The sequence below is a fragment of the Vulpes vulpes genome, chromosome 3 (genome assembly GCF_048418805.1).
Source record: "Vulpes vulpes isolate BD-2025 chromosome 3, VulVul3, whole genome shotgun sequence".
Classification (NCBI taxonomy): Eukaryota; Metazoa; Chordata; class Mammalia; order Carnivora; family Canidae; genus Vulpes; species Vulpes vulpes.
This window is the reverse complement of record NC_132782.1, coordinates 132,181,930-132,203,791: the sequence shown is the minus strand read 5'-3', so window position 1 is coordinate 132,203,791 and position 21,862 is coordinate 132,181,930. Positions and strand designations below refer to the sequence as shown.

The window sequence follows — 21,862 nt, the reverse complement described above, 5'->3', positions numbered from 1 at the left end:
CTGGCATTTACTGAGCTCAATAAATATTTGCTAAGTGAATACATTTAAGTTACAGTTAATTAATTTGCCTTTCTGGCAAGATACTAAGCCAGAAACCTCTCTTATAAGGTTGCCTCTTCTCCTTAGTTTGTTACAATTTATTTGGTAGGGAGTGACATAAAAATGAAATGCCTCCTTCCTTTTTACATATCTCTTTTGAATAGACTGTGCCCACCCCCCAAAAATATGTAATTTAAATGAAAGCAATATTTTGACGTCAAGCTGTAGGTTCAAAAGAGCCCTAAAGAGTTCTTTGACTTTGAGTTGCCGTAACCTGCGCTTCCTCTCCCTCTGCATATCCCAAATGTGTTCTTAATAGGCAGTCAGAAGTCACATTCCTCCTGCCAAACCTTTCCCATCAGTCTAATTCAAATGACCATTTTCTTGATTTCTTGTACTCAGATTATAAATTTCTGAAAGGTACAGACTGTTTTATGTCCTCCGACATTTCTTAGAGAATCAAGTACGCTGTCAAAACTAAGGGCCTGACTGGGACACCAGGAGGAATCTCCAAACCCCCCCAGGACAATCTTAGCCTAAGAACAGCCCCATCTATTCTTTTTAAAATATTTATTTGAGGAAGAGAAAGAGAGCACGAGCAACGGGAGGGGGAGAAACTTCCCTCTGAGTGCAGAGCCCGACATGGGACTAGATCCCAGGACTCCAGAGATCATGTCCTGAGCTAAAATCAAGAGTAGGATGCTTAACCAACTGGGCCACCCAGGTGCCCCAACCCCTTTTATTCTTAAACATCTACAGGATTATGCTGTTTTTCCCTCTCCTAATTTCCCAAAACTCCACCCCATCCTAGCCATGTTAGTTCTAATTTCCCTCCACTCCATTTTGCTGGTGTACCATTCCCATTGCTTAAACCGCAGTGGAGACAGAACAGCTGCGACATCGTCTATAATAACCTTTCACTTCCTTCTATAAGAGGCAAGTGAGCAAAAATTTCATAATTATTACAGTTGTGTTTTTACCTCCTACAATGTACCAGGCGCCATAACAATCAAATCAATTTGTTTTAAGGACTTGTAAGTATGCATAAAGTACTATGGGAAAGCATTATATACACACTTGATTATACTTTGCTAAAGCGATTCATTTTCATACACATAGAACCCTGTTCATCTCAGATTTTCCTGAGACCGCTTCAGGTCCAAAAATGTTAGTCCTTGATGTGTTCTGTGAATTTCAAAATTTCTGCATCCAAATTGCATTTTTAAGAATGTCTCTCAACTAAGTAGTGTGAAATTGTTAGAAATGTGTTCTAGTTCTTTAGCTTCAAAAATATGTCCGCTATAATGTGGCATTTAAGGCTCTCCTGCTTTGTGAACCATCTGATGCATATATTATTGAGTAAAATGGACAGTCTTCCCATGTTTTTTAAACACCATATGGGGCCTTAAATATTTTCATTGAGGTTAACAAGCATAGATGTAACAACTGGGGAACCAATGCCCCTTTACTCATCTGTTACCAATTAAAAATAAATCATGTCTGGAGGCAGCATAACAGAGGAGTCAGCCAAGGCTGGCTCTTCCCTGTACTTTGAGCCTTGCTTTGCTTAGCTATAAAATGGGGTTTATATACCTACCTCATCGTTTAGAGGAATGAATGAGAACATACTCCCTAAGTGTAATGTTGACACACTACGTAATTGTTTCCCTTCCCTCCTTCCTTTCTTCCCCTTACATTTCCCCCTCTACAGGGGACTCTTGTCTAAGAATATTCTTACATATTTTTTCCATAACCATTTTTTTGTTTTTTGCTATTAGGGCTTTTAAACCAGTGAGTGGAAGATTGCCATAATCTGGGATGCTGTGAACCTGACACTTGTAATACTTATTTTCTATGCATAATGATGTCCTATCCACCAGATGGCAGGAGTTCCTTTGGCATGTTCTATCAGCTGTCCAGACATGTTTGGACTAGTGTATTAGTAAGGCTATTAAAACAGAAAAGAACACACACAAAAACAATGGCCCTTATACAATAAAAACAATTTTGCCAGGCAAAGGAAGGGGGGGTGGGTGGAGGGGGGCGGGGAGATGGTGGCTAGTGATCACCGACCCTGCCCTCACATTTTCCAGGCACAAATTTCTTATATGTTGTACTCTTTCTCTCCTGGGCTTTTTCATATCCTCCTCCCTTTGCCTGGAATACTTCACTAAACCCTGGCCTTGATTACCTGAATAACTCCTGTTCATCCTTCAGGGCTCAGTTCAGACATCACCAGCTTTAGGAAGCTGCCTTTGACCTCTCATTTTGAGTTCAGTGCCCCATGCCCTTCCTCCCTGATCCTCCAGTCCTGCTCATCGTTTGTATCCAGTTCAAAAGTTTTCTCCTCACACAAGCCTCCCAGTTTACTTATTTATCATCTCTTCCTCTAGAATCTAGAACAGTGCTTTGGACAAATGGACAGTCAAAACCCTATGGTAAGGATGGCTATTTCCACAACACCCTGTAGTCTCCGGTCATTTCTGTGTGTGGCATTTACAGCGTATATTATCAGTTTCTTATTTGTATCTCCTACTAGATTGTAAACTTCATGACAAGATTGGTGCCTATTTTATGCACCACTGTATCTTATAGTGAAGGCTCAATAAATGTTTGTTTAAAAATGAGCATACATCACTTTAACATACACCCATGTATGCAGTATGACTACAGTGAAGCAAATTGGTTTTTGAGGAACTCAGTGAAGCAAAGGAGGAGACATGGTGGCAGGGCTACTATTTATACTTTTTTTTTTTGCTACAACAGCATCTGTGCGTTTATTATCAGCCCCCAAACAAAAGTATTCTAAGCTTTCTGACCCAGGGGTGGTGACTGAACACCTAGCTTTTAAAAAACCCCACATTCTAGAGATGAAGTGTGTGGATTAAGGGTGAGGAGATGTCTGATATGTTTTTCTGTCTCTAAGTACAAGTGCTGGAGGATTTTCTGTTCCTAAGTTCCCAAGTAAGAAAATACAGCAGTGCCTGACCTGTTGTGTGCCTGTAGAAATACTGAGTGGCTCATTTTCTCAACTGGTCATTTCCCTCCTCTCTACTGCTGATGGTAACACTGATTCTGTTTTGCTTCCTCTCTTCCGTGTCTGCAGTGAAAACCAGGCTGAACAACTCCCCCAACTCCCAAACATGTACCCGTCTTCCACCTGCAGCTCCCCCACTCACCTGCTTCTTCAGCCTGCCCCTCCTGCACGTCCCCATGGCCCCTGCCTCCTCCTGTAGCCACGGACTACAGACAAGCCAAAGCACTGGTGGTCAGTGAAGAAGCCATGGCATTCCTCACCCTATATCAGATGCTAAACTGATTTTCCCTGACTCTGTAGAGCCATGAGGTACACCTGGTACTCTCAACAAAGCCAGATTGTTTCGATGATCCTGATGGGACCAAGATGTTTACATTCTTCTCACTCTCTCATCACCACAACGTGAGATGGAGCCAAATATGTTGCAACAGCGTGGCCTTGGGCCTGTGGCTCTTGAGTTATGAAATGTTGTGGCAAACTCTTTCTACAGAGATGTTATCAGCAAAGGACTCTGTCCTGAATCCTATCAGTAAGAATGCTCGAGGGCTTTCTCCCTGTCTGTGCTCACAGAAGTGTTTCCCTGATGGAATAGGTATCTGAAACCTTCATAGAAGTATAAGCAGGAGTCCTCTGACAATTCCCTTTTTCCTTCCCAGATACCATGTTTATACAGTCCATCGAAATGGGGGCTTGGCAGTGGCATATGAACCCCCCGAACCTGATGCTTCCCTAAGTGCACATTTAAGGGGTGACAGATGTTTGAATTGGCGGCTGGGCTGCAGTAGGTGGAAATAAGAACATTGTGTTTCTTTCCATGTAGAGTCATGTATAGTTTCTCCAGCATGTGATAATGTTGCAATAGGAAGGAAAATCTGAACTTTAGTTTTTTTGGTTTTCCTCTGGATATAAATTTTAGGGACTCTCTCCATATTGCAAAATCTCATAGGACTTTCTCCTTCTTTGAGAGCCTTGCATTGTCCTGATTTATGTGCCTATCTCATCCTTGAGCCATGTCTTATTGATTTTCACAATCCAAACTCATCCTTTTCCCCACCCAGTGTCGAACATAGTGCTTTACCCTGAGCAGGCATTTGGTGACTATCTGTAGAACAGTTAAAGTGGCTTTGGAGCTGTTTTCATCCAAGCCTTCTATTACCCAGTTTGATTTGGAGAATTTAGTATTTAAATTCTAAAAAGATGGCTGTAGGAGACTCAAGTTAGGCTATATGCTCAAATCTCAATAGCTCCCTTTTCCTTTGAGGGGTTCTCAATACACAGGATGGGTCCCCCAGTGATCATATCAGTGTTGTTACCCTGCCCCCTCCCAAACATACCCCACATTTGATCTAGGGCTTACACCTGACCACATAGGGTCCCTCAAATTTTAACTTCCAGATATTTAAAACTTAAAGGGATTGAGTTGAGTCCTATTAAAGACTAGGATCTTAAGGGAAGAGTCACTTCCCTTGGGGATAGGCCACTTCACCTGTGACCTGGTCCTTCAGCTCCTTCCATTATGTAAGCTATCCAGCATCCTTCCAGGAAACCCCTTTTGCACACACATAGGCTAGGCTTAGTTTCTGTTGCATATACTCAAAGGACCTGAGCCAATGCAGTGATAGAAAAGGGGACAGAGAGAAGTACCTGAGTGGCTCAGTTGGTTAAGCGTCTGTCTGCCCTTGGCACAAGTCCTGATCCCAGGGTCCTGGGATGGAGGTCTGCATCAAGCTCCCTGCTCAGTAGGGAGCCTGCTTCTCCCTCTCTCTCTGATGCCCCCCCCCCCCACTTGTTCTCTCTCTCTCTCTCTCTCTCTCTCTGTCAAATAAATTTTAAAATCTTTAAAAGGGCAGGGAGGGCAAAGAAAAAGCCTGCTAGGCTTTGAAGCCTGCCACTGCCTTCTACCTCCTGTGTGTTATAATACAAGTCATATACTACTATAAACCTCACATTTGTCTTTATGTCACCAGTGATCCAAACCAATGCTGGTGAGAGGACACTGAAGTATGGGTGGAATTGTAAGATGCAGAAATGGCAGAGGGCGTTCATTCTGAGAATGACAAATAGCATAGGGCTCCTATTTGGGAAGCAGAGAGCTCCTGTGGGGCATGAGATTCCTTGTTTTATTTTTTTTTAATTTAACTTAATTTTTAAAAAATATTTTGTTTGTTTATTTATTTATTTATTTATTTATTTATTTATTTATTTGACAGAGGGAGAGAGAGGGAGAGAGGCACAAGCAGGCAGAGCAGCTGGCAGAGGGAAAAGGAGAAGCAGATTCTCCTCTGAGCAGGGAGTCAGACTCAGGACTCCATCCCAGGATCCTGGGATCAGGACCTCAGCTGACAGCAGACACTTAACCGAACAAGCCACTCAGGCACCCAGATTCCTTGTTTTAAAGTATAAGTTTTATTATTATTTAGGTATGGCAGGCCAACCAAAGATTAGAAGATTAGGAGAAGACTGCCCTGGAAGAGATAGTTATACTCACAACCCCGGGAGAAAGGGCATACCACGTTATAGAGAGCCACATGGGGAAGCACCAAGCAGCAGGAGCAGAGTAAAACATGGGCAAGAGCCTTTACTGTGGTTTCCATGGGAAGGAATGGGCAAGACAGAGTAAGGTTTAGAGTTGGCTAGTTGGAACAATTTTAGTGGGCTCAAGGGGATAGGGGCTGGCCCGGGGGTATTTCAGGCAGGGGAATGGTATCCTTGAAGGTGAGAGAGAGAGAAGGCATTTGGGGGTGTGGGCTCTGGATTGGTTGATTTGCCTTTTTTTAAAAGTAAGCTCTATACCCAATGTAGGGCTTGAACTCACAACCCCAAGATCAAGAGTTGCATGCTCTACTGATTGAGCCAGCCAGATACCCTGGTTTGACCTTTAAAAAAAAAAAAAAGATTTTATTAATTTGTTCATGAGAAATAGAGGCAGAGACAGAGTCAGAGGGAGAAGCAGGCTCCCTGCGGGGAGCCCAATGTGGGACTTGATCGATCCTGGGACTCCTGGGACTCCTGGGACTCCTGGATCACATGCTGAGCCGAAGGCAGAGACTCAACCGCTGAGCCACCCAGGCGTTCCCCCCACCCCCGCCTTTTTTTTTTTTTTTTTAAGTAAACTCTATACCCAACATGGGCTTTGAACTCATGACCCTAAGATCAAAAGTCTCACACTTACCCAACTGAGCCAGCCAGATGCCCCTGGTTTGCCTTTAAAAGGTACACTCTGGGGCTAGTTGTTTACTATCTCTAGGAACTGGCTAGCCCGAGGAAGGACAGTCCTTCCAGAGTCACCAAGGCCCAGATGTCAAAGAATCACAAAATAACCGCCCACCTCAAAAGCAAATAGCCATGTTTGACACATTCCTGTAGGAGGACACTTAGGGGGACAAAATGGGAGTTGGGACTAAATTATGAGGCACCACAGACATTAAGCTAAGGAGTTTGGGTTTCATCCTACAGATTCTCCTGCAGCACCCTGAAGGAATTTGGGCAGGGGCATGATAACAGAAATCCTATTCTGATGTCTTTGGAAAGGTTGAGGTAGAATTTAAGAATCAGATCAACAGGACCTGGTGACTAACAGAATGTAGGGAGGAAGGGAAGAAAGGAGTAAAAACTAACTCCAATATTTCAAGCCTTTATGATTGGAAGATAGCATTACTTTTAATAGATATAGGGCAGTTTGGGTAGCTCAGTGGTTTAGTGTTGCCTTCAGTCCAGGGCGTGATCTTGGAGACCCGGGATCGAGTCCCACGTCCAGCTCCCTGCATGGAGCCTGCTTCTCCCTCTGCCTGTGTCTCTGCCTCTCTCTCTGTGTGTCTCTCATGAATAAATAAATTCTTAAAAAAAAAAAAAAGAATAGATATGGGTGTCTGAGGAGAAGGCACCCCGGTAAGAGATGTGGGAGAAAAGTGGGCAGAAATGATGAGGAGGGTTTCACAGATGTGAAGAGGGGAATGGCACCAGAACATCTGTGTGACCATGGCCAATAGGCAGTTCCCATGTATTGCTGCTTTGTGTGATTATATGGCACTGTGGGTATCTCAACTCCCAGGCTATGTCAGAAGAACCCTTGTCACTTGTGTCTTCCTGTCTTTGTCCCTCTCTAACACATAGCACAGAGCTCTCCCTTTGTCCCTGCCCCTTGGGAGGCTAACCTAGACTATTTGTCAGAAGGCACATCTACCAGACTTGTCCACATGAGCAAGGAACCAGTCTCTTTCACTGCCTAGCAAAGGTGTCACAGGGTTACACACTCAGGACACAGAAAACATATTTAATACCTGTGAGCACTGGCTTCCTCATCTCCAAATGAAGGGTCTCTCTGGGTGTTCTCTAAGGTCTTTTCTCATGCTAACATTTAATGAATCATTTCTAACAAATGTATGGATTTTGAGACTTTATAATGCTAGAAAGTAGGTACCTAGTAGAAGAGGGCAGTTGCCTGCTCTTGTTTTGTCAGTACCACCTTGAGGCACATACCTCTTCCACCTTGACTCCTACCAGACCTTGTTGGCCTGAGAAGCAGTCAATTCTAAGGGTGTAAGTGCCTTCCTATTCCCTTTGCCATCCTCCTAACCTTGGCCCCCATTTATGCCTGGGTAAGCCCACCTGTTGGGGTCAGTGGCTTCCAACTTCTACCACAGACACAATAGTCAGAATCTAATCAGGACCTCTCTAGAGTGTCCTACTTCTACTGTAAGAACATGGTGATGATCATTCATTCAGTGGTGAAGTCCCCAGGATGAAGAAGAAACCAAGAGAAAGGGGAAAGGAAGTCACATTTCCTAAAGCCCTTCCACATGTGGCCCTCTCATAGATTCTCTCTTTTTTTTTTTTTTTAAGATTTTTGTCTATTCATGAGAGACACAGAGAGAGAGGCAGAAACACAGGCAGAGGGAGAAGTAGGCTCCCTGCAGGGAGCCAAAGCAGGACTCGATCCCAGGACCCTGGGCTCACACCCTGAGCCAAAGGCAGATGCTCAACCACTAAGCCACCCAGGTGCCTCGTCTAATGGATTATTTGAATCCCCTTATTAACCACTCTCGTAATGCCTTGTACGGTATATAATAACATCATCAGACTTGTAAACCTAAGTTCACTGTCTCTTCCCGTTAGAAGTGTGTGTTCCATGAAGACAGGGACTATATTATGCCTGTCTTGTCTTGTATCCTCACAGAATATAAAGAAAATGGTGGCTATGAGCAAATATTAAATGAATGAGTAAATAAATAAGATTTCATCCTAATAGTTCTACAAAGTAATAGTATTTCCATTCTACAGAAGTTGAGGTTCAGATGCATTTAGTAGCTTGCCTGTGGCCACATGGCTAGAGTCGGAGTGGGATGACTGATGGTAGGTGACCCAGGCTGGGCTTTTTCTATTCCCCAGGTGCATCCTCTGTGAAAACTGCCCCAAACAGGAGCCACTGCCATGCTATGCTCTAGGTCTGTTCTGTGAAATAGAAATGGACCATAGCTAACTTAAGCCAAACAGAATTTATTGGGATGATATCAAGGGCTCACAAAATAGGAGAAGAGTTAAGAAACCAGGGCAGAGGTGAGTATATGTAAAGGTTGAGTGAGGGCCTGGAGTCATATCCTCTCCAACAGACTTTGTTCCATTCTTATCAACAACACTGCTCAACTCAGAATCCACAAGGGAGACTTTTTTGGCCAGAGGAGGGCAGCATACCTGTATTGACAGTCCCACCAACATTGTACGTAATGGGGAGAGGAAATTCCCAAAAAAAGAATCCGCAGGATCTTACCAGGAAAAAATAGGAGTGTGTGCTAGGCATCCAAAAATACAGCAGGTGTCCTTTACAGACTGTTACATGGAGGACTGCCAGGGTCCTGAGCCAGAAATGAGTTGTCCCCTCAAGCTGCTACTTTTCCCTCTGCTCCTCCAGGAGGTGTTAATGGAGGAGGGGCAAGCGAGCGGAGGAATCTATTACAAAGCCATCTTTGAAAGCCACGTGGGCTCCTCAGAAGTTCCTCAAGGACTGAAGAAAGTGAGAGCTCGCTTGTCTCCCAACCCAAAAACCCCCTGTCAGACCTGGCCTAGCTGACTGTTTGTTGCTTCTGTTGTTATTCACACTTCCTGTGGGATCATTTCAAATCCCTATTTCCTGATGGTCCAACATCCTTCTGCAATCAACTGGCAGGGGGTAAAGCCTGCCAAAACCTCAGGTAGCAGCCCTGCCCAGCACCATTTTCAGCAACATCCTGTGTTCACAGCTTTTCAGTTCAGCTCCAAATGCCAATTTTGGTTTGTGAAAATTTCCATGGCCTCCTGCTAGGCTGGTGTTCACATATCCCAGCACATAGGCACAGTGACCTTGGCCAGACTATATTCCTCCCGCAATGGGCCCCAGCCCCCACTCTGTGCCCTGTGCTATCATTATGACCTTACACAGAACACCTTTAATGTTGGCAGTAAGCTCTGACTTCTGGAGCATCCTAGCAACCCTGTTTGGTAAATGGGCTTATCTTAGGAACCTAGAGAGCTTAAGAAACTCCCTTATAGTTATATGGTGTGATTATGGTAGAGCCAGTACTGGGAATCAAGGCTTTTGGTTCCTGGTCCCAGGCTTCATTAATAAGACTGTTCAGTCGGGTCAGTGAGAGGCTTGTAATTCTGCTATAGTACACCCAGAGAGCCCATAATTTTACAATTAAAACAAAGCACTGAATTTTCTGTAGAAGTAATTGGTTTAGAAATTTCGCTCGGTGAGTACCTACTATGTCGTCAGACTCTGGCCGAAGCACTTTACATACATTGCCTACGATGCTCACAACTACTTTAGAATTTACTATTAGCCTCACTTCATGGAGGCTCAGAGGTTAAGTAATTTGTCTCAAGTCCATACAGGTAGTAAGTGGTAGATGCCAGATTCAGGCCCAGCAGTCTGGCTCCAGAGCCCTGTGTTTTTCCACTGCACTTAAATCCATAACCACCTCCCATAGGTATTCTCTCTTCCTGTAACACACACACACACACACACACACACACACACACACACACACACAAACACACACACACACCCTCCCCAAAGACCTAAGAGCCTCCCTGTCCTTTGTTTTAATGAAGAATAATTTGCATACTATAAAATTCACCCATCATATATGTACAGCTTCATTACTTAAGTGAATTTAAACATTCATACAGTCACTATTATAATAATCCAGTTTTAGAATGTTTCCATCCCACTGAAATTGTCCCTCCTATTCTTATGCAGTTCATTGCCATTTCCACCTCTACTCTGATCTGCTATCTCTATGCTTTCAACCATTTCTAAAAATTTCATATGAACAAAATCATACAAAAATTAGTCTTCCGAGTGACTTTTTCTACTATGCGTGTTTTTGAAGTTCATCTGGGTTGTTGCATATATCAGTAGTTCATTCCTTTTTATTTATCCCCTCATATGGATAAACCAGATTTTGTTTATTTACGTACTAGCTGGTGGATATTTGATTATTTCCAGTTTGGGGTAGAGGGAAGGAAAAACCATTTGCCCTCTACTTTTCTGACTACTTGGCCCAGACCCCTGAATTAAAAAAAACAGATCAATAAGAAAAAAACCAAACAAGTTTATTAACATGTATACCTCAAGTATACATGGGAGACACCCAGGGAATAATGGGTAATTCCCTGAGGTGGTCTCAGCCTCCAGCTGAAATACCATTTTCAGCTAAAGAAAGAAGAAAGTTGTCTGTGGGGAGGGAGTGTGGGGGTGGAGGCAGTTATGAGAGGTTACTAGAAAAAGCATGGTTAGAACAGGGTAAGGTTTGTTCTGCAGTTTTAGGTCAGTGCCTTCTACACTAATAAGGTTCTCTTGTGATTTAGAATCATCTTTCCCTTCCTGGTACAGAAATCTCCTTACAAATGGAGATTTCTTTCATAAATGTAAATTTCCCTTACAAAAGGGTAAATTTGCCTTTTTCAGAACTTCTCCCACGTCTGATGTTTCTTAAAATAATCCTTATGCCAAAGAGGCATATTTTGGGGTGGCATATTCTGCTACCCCTCAGGGGCTGTTAAAATGTAGCTGTGAAAGTTTGCATGTAAGGGTTTGTGTGGATATATGTCTTCATTTCTCTTGGGTAGATACTTAGGAGTGGAATGGTGGGGTCATATGGGAAATATATATTTAACATTTTAGAGATTGACAAGCTGTTATCCAAATTAGCTGTACTATTTTATGTTTCTAAAAGCCATGTATGAGAGTTCCAATTTCTCCACATCCTTGCCAGTACTTGATATTGTTAATCTGATATAGTAGCCATTCTAATGTAGATGGTAGCAGCTCATTGTACTTTTAATTTGCATTTCCTTGTGACTAATCTTGAATATCTTTTCATATGTTGCATGACCATTTGTATATCTGCTTTGGTGAAGTGCCTGTTCAAATCTTTTGTGCACTTAAGAAAATCAATTTATCTTCTTTTTGTAAGGGTTATTTCCATATTGTGGACAAAAGTCCTTTATGTGATATGTGTTTTACAAATATTTTCTCCTTTTTTTTCCCTCCCCTGTGGATATCCAATTGTTTCAGCATCATTTATTGAAAAGACTATTGAATTGCCTTGACATCTTTAGATAAAATCAACTGACTATAAATGTAAGGCTTTACTTCTTGAGTCTATTCTGTCCCATTAATCCATATGCCTATCTTTAGGTCAATACCACACTGTCTTGATTACTATAACTTTATAATAAATCCTCCAACTTTGTTCTTCTTTTTCAAAATTATTTTGATTTCTCTAGATCCTCTGCATTTTCTTTTTTTTTTTTTTTTTTAATTTTTTTTTCCTCTGCATTTTCATATAAATGTTAGGATCACCTTGTCAAAATCTACCCAAAAAACCTGCTAGGATTTTGATGTGTGATTACGTTGAAACTGTACATCAACTTGGGGACAATTCCTATCTTAACAATATTGAATCTTTCAATTCATGAACATGGTATATCTCTACCTTTGTCTTATCTTTACTTTCAGTGTATTAAGGTTTACACTGTATGTTTTGAGGTTTTCAGTATATAAATCTTAGACTTCTTTTATTAAAGGTATTGCCAAATATTTTTTGCTATTGTGAATGGGATTTTAACAAGTTCATTGTTTGGTCATTTGTTAATGGTGTATCCTACAATTCTACTAAACTTGCTTATTAGTTCCAGTAGACTTTTGTAGATTCTTTAGGCTTTTATATATACAAAAGCAGTCACCTGAAAATAAGAACCATTTTACTTATTCCACTCCAATCTGTGTGTACAGTTTTCAATGTCTTTTTCTTACTCAGTTGTACTGACTAGGGATCTCCTGTTTAAAGGTCACTTGAAGTGGTGAACACAAACATTCTTGTCTTTTTCTGTCATGCCCTTTTGACAGATCTTGGATGGTCTCTTTTCAAAGGGATCCCTGATGCCTTTTCTAGAAAGGAGGAGGTACTGCAGATAACCAGAATCTCAGGACAGCAACTTTCTAGCAGTGGCCTGAGACTCTTGTCATCTCTCTTTTCCCCAACACCTGCCCCCTATCTTAAAGCCGTTTCCTGCTCCTACAACTAGTCCTATGCCTAAAGCCTTTCTGTTTTCTTAGGGTGTTCCCTCAGCATCTCCTCCTGCCTTATTGGCTCCATGCCTGAAAGACTTTTGAAACTCATTTCTTTCTTGAACTTTCCTCTCAGCACCAGTTTTAGTACCTCAATGTAGCACCTGCTTTCCTGGCCCCCTTCCATAGGGTTCAGTGAAGGGAGATTAAAAATCAACTAAAGTGCTTGGAATTCTGATGAAAGATTTCTTGAAATGCCAAAAGGAGCTGAAGATGAGTCTCAGGAGAAGACTGTGACAGCTGAGACCCTCCTAGGCACTGTGAGGTCCTGCAATGAGCTTTTTTCTAAACTCCATCTGCCTTTGCTTCCTTCTCTCCCATGCTCTTGAGAGCACCTGCTAAACCCAAACAGCCTAATCCCTCTAAAGCACCATAAACTCACCATGTTTATCTCATGGTCTTTGGTTATGCTGCTCTGTCCCTCCTGGAATGTATTCCCACTTTCCTCTGCCTGTCCACAGCCTGCATCTCTCTCCATCAGCACCTAGCTCCAGTTCCACAAAACTTTTCCCAATCACACTGGCCCATGGGGAGCTCTCCACCTCGCCACAGTTGTACTCAACTGCCATTCAGTTCACAGCACGTTTGTGCTGTATAATTAGTATGATTTTCCCAGACCACTTGGCTGTGAGAAACTTCACATTTGCTTGTTCTAAATCATGATCTCTGGCTTGGATCTACCCACAAAAACTGATGAGAACTTCAATTTCATCTATCAACTTCTTCTTTGAGGTTCTGGTAGTGGCTATGGGGGCAAGTCTTAAGTATACTTCACTGCTAAGTTATTTACTATCTATGCCTCAAGGCCCATCAGTTAGTTAGGCAGTGGAGCAAAATCCAGTTGTCATGCTGAGCCCAGTAATGCCTTGTTGACCAACTGATACATGGAGTGCACTGGATTCCCTCCTACTACCCCTGGCTTGTTCTTCATGTCTTCCCTCTCTATAGGACAGCCTCCCACCTCCCCTTGATTCCCCACAGAACCCTGTGATGGCCATCCTGCATTGGCTAACATTGACCTATGTGATCACAGAAGTGGGTGGTGCCAGGCCTTGTAGCCTAGCAGGTGGTGCTAGGGGAGCTAGAGATGCTGAGGCCTGCAGGAGTAGCCAATCCCCTCCCCTGACAGTTCTGGCTTCCCAGAGGCTCCTCTGATGCCCTTGGGAAACCCCATTCTTGACCCTGGCACCCAGAATTGTCTCATGGTTCATGCTCTTTCTGCCTGCAAAATCCGTGCCTGTCTCCCTGCCTTGCCAGCATTTCCATAACACGCAGAGGGCCGTGAATTACAAAAGTTACTTTTCACCAGTCAATTCAAGCTAGCCTGGCACTCGTCCCTCATTCTCCTTTGTCAACGAGGCAAAGACTCAGTTGTTCACTCAGCTTTGTCTTGCATCAACCCTTTCCCTGCCCTTCCTCTCTCCCCAGAAGCCCTGAATGTGCCTTGCTCTTGACCCTGCTCTGAAGTGTGTGGAAAATCAAGGCACAGGGCCACTCTGGGATAGGTGGGAATTGGGACCGGGAGGGAGGAAGTTGGTGGAAACAGTTCGCAGTTGGCAGCTCATTAGTTGGGTGTTATTTTACTGCTGGGCAAGAATGATCAAAATAATATCCGTGGGAAGATCTCCAAAAGCCCAGGCACTGTGTACTGCTGGACTATCACAGTGTGGAAGGCAGGATGTGAGCTGGTTGCTGGATGTGCCCCGGCAGCTCACTCTGGGAACTAACAGGGAAGAGCACCCTGTGGTTCTTGACAGATTGAGGTATTTCTTTCCAACTTGATGGCTTCTTGGGGAGGCTGCTCCTCGACCTTCTCCTTCCTGCCTCCGTGCCTCCATCTTTCAGTCCCTCAACTCAGCAGCCTCCTTCATTCATTTGCACTGATCCCCCTGGATTATCTCCTACAAAATTCAGTGTGAAATTCACTTCTCTCTCAAGTCTCTCTTTTCTGATACCATCCAGTCCAGTTCCCTACAGGTTTGATCTCTTTCACCTGTCAGGGCTTTGAAAGGATCCGAAATCTTACTTTTTAATCGAAAGTCATAGATTATTCTTTCTCCCTCCTGTACAGCAGCTCATCCACTTCTTGGCCCAGATGATGCTCACCAACTCCCACAAAGCCTCACCTATGCTTCAAAACCAAACCCCAGGATGTCAGAAGGAAATATGCAGAGTGGTTCCTTGGACCAACCTGGTACAGCTACTACCCTCCACAGGCCCTCCATCTCAGAACTGCCAGGTTCCCTGATGCCTCTCCCCGCGTGGAGACCAAAGTATGTTCATTAGATTGACAGATACTTTTCTGTTTGTACTCTGTTAACCCAAAGAAAATGTTTTGTGGAAAAGGCAAGTGGAAATTCCTAAGGGGAGCTGTTTATTTCAGAGCAGGTCTGTGGTTGTTAGAAGAGAGTCAAAGTGTATTTGTGGAAACAGGAGGGCTGTTAACAGCCTATGGGTCTGAGGATGAGACACCAGTATCTCCCATAACCCTTTATTCCATGCTGACCCATATCCCCACTGCCTCCTGCAGAGCCCTCCCCCAGGAATTTTCAGTTCCTACATTGTGTTTCTGTTTTTTCTAGCTCTTGACATTTTGACTTTTTCATCCTGTTCTAGAATCTTAGTTCGCTTCCTGGCTTCCAATCTGACTCTCTCATTAACTTTTGAAACTTCAACAGATAATTCTTTTAGTACCTTCTGTATAACTCTGGTAGGCACTGAGGATTCCAAGTGAATCCAAGACACAATCCTTTTCTCTTACAGCCTTGCATGGATGCCCTTATTCCAGGTCAGGGACCAGGCTAAGTGCTTCACTTAAAGAATTGAATGTAATTTTCACAATCATAACTGTGAGGTTGTCCCTACTTTCTAGTTGAAGAATCTGAACTCAGAGTCAAGTAACCCTCACAGGCACAGCTAATTAGTGGCACAGGCAAAATTTAAGCCAAGTCTTATTGCTTCAAAAGTCTGTCTTAAACTGGACTATAGAAGATGGTCTTCTCGTTCCTATTTCTCCAATGCTCAGGACAGTGCCTGGACATGCGTCACACAATCAACACTTGTGGAAGGAAGGAAGCGTTGTTCTGAGCATTGCTTGGGCTCCATCCTTCAACCACAGAGCCCCTACAAGCTCAGCTCTGAGATCTCTCAGCCCCTCTGGAGATCACAGTCTCCCTGATTCATAGGCCCCTAGTCCCCTTACCTCTGCCTCTCAGGGACAGACAGCCAGACCAAGAAGCCCATCTCCATCTTGTCTGAATATAACGTATACAGAGTGGATTCAAGACTTCTGCCTGAGAAAATGCCAAAGAAATATCAGCCTGAAGCTTTATGATTTGTACAGAAGATAATAAAAATGTCGAAGAAATTTAAGCAGACAAATATGGCACAACATCCACTCTCCTGATGTTTTATGGGTTGCCACACTATGCTGGCCGCCTCCCCACCACAGCTCTGAGGTGAAAAGCTGGTGTCCACCCCCTCTTCCAACCTACCTCCTGCGGCCTCCTCAGCATAGATCATAAGACTTTCCCTTTTCTATTCCTCTAAAGGGAAAAGGCACAGTATAGGCCACAAAGAATGAGTTAGGTTTCCTGTAGTGCAGATGAGATCTTGATTGTATTGTGATTCAACTGCAACATTTCTTTTTCCTGTATACCTAGTAGATAGCGAAAAAAAATTCTGGAGACTGAAATGGATTGAAACTGTTTAGATAACCTAAATTAGAATCCTTCCCTTTGTTAGGTCTCTCAGAAAGCTTCTCGGGACTGGGAAATACAGGGTACAGATCAGTCCTGTCTTAAAGACTAGGAAACAGAGAGCAGGTTAGTGGGGATCTGGAGTCATACCAATGGTTAATACAGGAATGAGGCAAGACACAGAGGCTTTGACACGCTTTCCTCTTCCTACCACACCTCGTACTGTCTCCTGAGTTGTACATTTTGATCCTCTTTGTTATAAGAAGACTCAGATGAAATATAGCTATGTTTTCAGAGCTCATGTTTGCTTGCTTGTTTTTTTGTTTTTGTTTTCTGCCACTCTAGTAGTGTTCCATCTTTATGACAATTACAATGAATGTTAAGTTTGGAAAGTTGGAGAGGTTATGGGTAAAACCTTGAATTTTAGAGTCAGGAAAATCTGTCTGTGCTTGGACAAGTTAATTAACCTTTTCTTGGCCTATAAATAGAAATTACTAATCCCTCCCTCATTGGCACATGTCATGAAGAATTAAGTGAGATGATGTGTGTAAAGCACTTGGCAGAGTGCCTGCCACACAGTAAGCACTCAGTAAATGTTAGTTGTCCTGTTACTAAAGTTATTACTGTGTAGACCCTCTTTAGTGCTTGGCTGGTTAGCTTGGTTTGAGATGAGCCCACTCACGTGGTTTCCTGAGGAGTCCACCTTGTTTGGTGAACCAGCACAGCTAGTCCTTAGAAGACCCAGTTCCATGCAGTTTTGATTTGGCAGGGTTTTTTTTTTCCCTTGACCTATTTCCTGGCTATAGCTTCTAACTTCAGGATTGCAACCACATCCTTTCAGTCTTTACACTCATTGGACATGACTTTCAAAACTGAGATTTTAATTGAAGACAATGTTAGGTCATAGAGTACGCATACTAAATATTCTTAGGATTTCCTGATAACTGAGCCCTGAAATGTCCTTGCCTTAGGATCCGCAGCAGTTGGGTCAGAGAGAAGAGGCCCAAATTCAAGAATTCATGTCTCAAAAAAAAAAAAAAAAAGAATTCATGTCTCTTTTGAGAAACAGTTCTCGCTTCTTTCAGCATCTACAGCAAAAATTACATCTTGGGCATTGAATTATCTAAGACATGATGCAAAAAAGAGGTTTAATGCATACATATAACATTAAATTCAAAACCATTGCATCTCTGGGACTTGGTCAAGAAGGATTTCTCCAGGAATGGACTTGTTCCTGTGTATCTTCTGAGAAAATTTAATTTTGATACCAATTGACATTGGTTTCTCTTTCATACAAAATGATAAACACAGCCACCTCACCGTTCTCATTTAGAGCATCCCAATCTTGGCCATTTAGTATATTTGCAAATCTGTTTTAAAGTAAAACATTTGTTTTTTTGCTCCTGTGTGGCTACATGTCATCCATTTATTCAGTAAACATGTATGGTGCTCCTACTATGTGCTAGCCCCTGCTCAGCTTCCTGGAGATCATACTGAACACAGTATTTTTTTCCCCATTCTAGCGAGAAGAGACAGCCAATAATAAACAAAATTCATAAAAAAGAAAACTGTCGGGATCCCTGGGTGGCGCAGCGGTTTGGCGCCTGCCTTTGGCCCAGGGCGCGATCCTGGAAGACCCGGAATCGAATCCCACGTCGGGCTCCCGGTGCATGGAGCCTGCTTCTCCCTCTGCCTATGTCTCTGCCTCTCTCTCTCTCTGTGACTATCATAAATAAAAAAAAAAATTTAAAAAAATAAAAAAAAGAAAACTGTCAGATAGTCAGGAGCACTACACAGAGAAGTAGAACGGTGGATTCAGTAGAGAATAATTGGACGGCTGCTTTATATCAAGTTGTCAGGAGGAAGCAAGTGACAAAAGCAGCCTTTCTAGGAGGGGAAAGAAATCTAAGTGCAGGCTCTAGGATTTGAATGAACTTGGTATTCTCTCTCTGCTTGCCTCTATTCCACCTCATTAAATTGTAAACTCCAAGAGGTCAAGGACTGGATGATCCATTTTGTGATGAGAAAGTGATTCTTTTAGCTAATTCAGTTGTATTAAAACTTTCTAAAGGGTGAATTAGAATTTTTCAGGAAATTTGTACAATCTTGATGAATGCAACCACTATCCCCAGTTCAAATAGAAACCTGGGGTTCATTCAAGACTTTGGTATGAAGATCAAGACATTTTGTGTAGTAAGTTGGGGTGTTTTTTTAATATGTTTTTTTCCTAGCTAGAAAAAGATCATTATAAATGGTCTTGTTACCTGACTTAGCCTAGATAATTTCTCCTTTTCTTTCAGTGTTAAACTTATATATCCTTATGTTTAGAGGGTGTGCATAAGTTAAGGAAAGTGAGGCTAGGTTATAAACAGTAAATTCCACACTACAGTCCTATTGCTCTCCAAGTGGTGACTCTGGGTTGCACATCCCTTGCATCTTATATTGATGCCATCTGGATTCACCACAGAAGGGAACGTGAGACCCTGGATGGTTGGACAAGGAATTTTATGGCCAGGCCTGAGAGTAACATACATCATTTCTACTCCTTCCTAATAGGTAGAATCTAGTCCCGTAGTCCCAACCTCAGAAGCACTTCTCAGGGTATCTATGAAATGCAGTTTTCCTGTGTGTTTGGGGAGAGGTAAATGACATGAAATTTGGTGAACTACAAGCATTGTCTTTGCCACAGGGAAGTCTCCCTTACTGTACCCAGCTCCTCTCCTAAGAGTTAGGTTAGGTTATGTTCCCCTTTGGGGGGGGGGGGGGCGGTCACACAAAGTCTGATTAATAGTAGGTACTAAATAAGTATTTGTTGGTTGGATGGAAGAAGGGATGGGTATATTGTAACCTAAGGTCTTACAGCTGGAAAAAGCATGAACTACAATGAATATTTGTTGAATTGACTAGCTAATTAACAAAAAATTAATTCACAGTATGCCCAAGAATTATTATAAGAAACCAAAACCACATATTCAAAAAATAGACCAATTTGCAGATCCCTAGGAAATTCCTTTTACTATTTTATATTATTTCAACATACAACCTTGCCAGCCAAAATTACTCCAATTCCCCTTCCCCTCTGAATTACTCTGGCAATCACTGTAGTTGTTTCAAAATTGGGAAATTATTCTGAAGGCATCATGGCCTGTTGATGGCATTGACTTTGGCTCCCCTCACCTTCACTCCTACTGTTACCATAAACCTGTTTTTAAGGCCCTGAAGTTGGCCACTCTTGAAATGAAATGGGAAAACCTGAGTTTGTAGGCCAGTTTGGTCTCCAGCCCACTTCCCCAGCCACAGAGAGTGAACAATCCTGCATTTGTGGCACCCTGAGCCTCCAGTGACCTTCCGGGCCAGCCAGGATGCCAGAGGGAACACACATTCTCTGAAATGACAGTAGAGGAAGAACCAACCCATTGCCCAAGGACTGATAAATGGGCCCCTCTTTTCCCCTGGGACAGCCTCAGCAAGACTCCATGTAAGGCTTAACTGTTTCCTATCTCAAGCTGTGTATATAGTCTAATCTATCCTCTTAGCTGAAAATAAATCAGCCTGGAGGGATGCCTGTGTGGCTCCATGATTGAGTGTTTGCCTTTGGTTCAGGTCGTGATCCTGGGGTCCTAGGATCGAGTCCCATTTCAGGCTCCTTTCAGGTAGCCTTCTCCCTCTGCCTATGTCTCTGCTTCTGTGTGTCTCTCACGAATAAATAAATAAAATCTTTTTTTAAAAAAGCTGAAATTTTAATGCAAAATAATATTTCAGGTGATGGATAAGATAGGATCCTGGGGTGGAATAACAGTGTGCTTGGGGGTCAGATTTTTCCTTTGTGGAACCAAAGTCAATTTTACTTTGCTGTTGCAAGAATAGTGAGGGGAGGGGGGACAATCATAGAGATTCTGCACCAGCTGGTGGGTCTGACTCGGAACTACTTTTCAGGGCCAGTGACAGGCACATCCCCCAGGCCTCACTGCCATCTTAAAGGTCTCACATGCCACCTAGTCATTGCTGTCAGCCTCTGGCTGTGGTGGGGAGACACAAGAACTGACCGGGAGATGTAGTCCCAAGCACTGACCATCAGTAGCCGGCTTGAAGGCAAAACACCAAACCACGTGAGATGGGAGAAGGTGTCACAAGTGATTAATTCATGAGACAAAATGTTAAGACCAACGAAAATATCCCCAAACTTACTTCATTCTCTGAGGCTGCTGTGAGAAGCAAATGAAGCAAGTGGAGCAATCAAGCATAGAAGCCTCCAGGTGTCTCCGAAACGGGCCCCTGATTGTGCCTCCAACGCCGAGACATCGGAGCATGCGACACCTGTGGGGGAGACGGATTGCATTTCAGGGATTAAGAGCCTGGGAGTAAAACCAACGTGCGTGTCCCGGGAATGCGCCCCGTCGCTGAATCGTGCTGGTGAGTTGCTTTTTCCCTTGCATGATTTGCTTCGCTAACCATCACTTCAGAGGTCAGCCGGTAGCTGCTGCCCACTGCCTCACTCCCTCTTGCAGTCCTGCCTTTTAACAGGCCTCCCTGACGACCCGCAGAGGGGTGTCCGTGCAGGGCCGCACCGTCTCTTCGGTTGGCTGAAGGTGTGGCTCGACTCCCTTCCATTCCAAGCAGGCCCTGAGCGTGTGTGCCACACTTCCGTGGCCCTGCCCGGGCGGACAGGACAAGCAGGGTGATGCCACCACCTCAGCACTGCCCAGGCGGACAGGACAAGTAGGGTGATGCCCCACCAGGTGGGGTGGCCGTCAGGCAGGGCCAGGGCTCTGGACGCTGGCAACTGCAACGTGGAGCCGACGGGGGACTGACACGTCCTGCCCCAGGGTGGGGAGTCAGGGTAGGCTGTAGAGCAGGTGATGTTTGAGCTAGGTCTGGAAGGATGAGCTGGACTTGTAGGCCACACAAGAAAGGGCCAGGAAGCTGAGGGAAAGCATTAACGGAGGAATGGCCACCTCAGAGTCCATGGGGCAGGTGCTAAAACAGTGATGTTAGAATGTGGGGGTCCTGGGTGTGGAGGAGTTTGGATCCTTGCTCAGGACTTAGGCCTCACAGGCCAAAACCTGGTGGCCCTCCAGGTAACACCCCAGGTGCCCCACTCTTGCAGGAGCCTGGCTCAGGACCGAAGAAGCTGTTTTCTGGAGACCTTGCAACTGGCGCCAGGAGGTCCCAGCATTCCACCCGCTACTCAGAGGCCTTCTGGAAACATGCATGTGCCTGCTTCCTGAGGGGAACAGTAACACGTAACAAGCTGAGCACCCCTCCCCCACCTCACACTCAAAGTCACCAAGAGATGACATTTCTGGAGCTCAAAGGCAGGTTCTGGAACTAGGTGGCCTGGGTTCAAAGCCCAGCTCTGCCACTTAATGGCTGTGGCACCCCGGGGCAAGCCACCTACCTGGTGAGGCGTCAGTATGTGAGGCATGGCAAGCCCGGCAGACTCTGGAGGCAGAGGGTAGTGAACATGGGGGCAGC

General features: G+C 43.9%; 1 long non-coding RNA gene across 1 annotated transcript in view; it reads right to left on the bottom strand.

The window, feature by feature from the left end:
* Positions 1–20,786, bottom strand: part of LOC112918380 (uncharacterized) — a 36,876-nt gene extending 16,090 nt beyond the window's left edge. Inside the window, exons 1-2 of the long non-coding RNA XR_003234674.2 lie at positions 20,576–20,786; positions 15,892–15,982 (exon numbers count right to left, since the gene is read on the bottom strand). This is a non-coding gene — a long non-coding RNA (uncharacterized lncRNA). The remainder of the gene's footprint in view (positions 1–15,891; positions 15,983–20,575) is intronic.
* Positions 20,787–21,862: the final 1,076 nt, after the last annotated feature.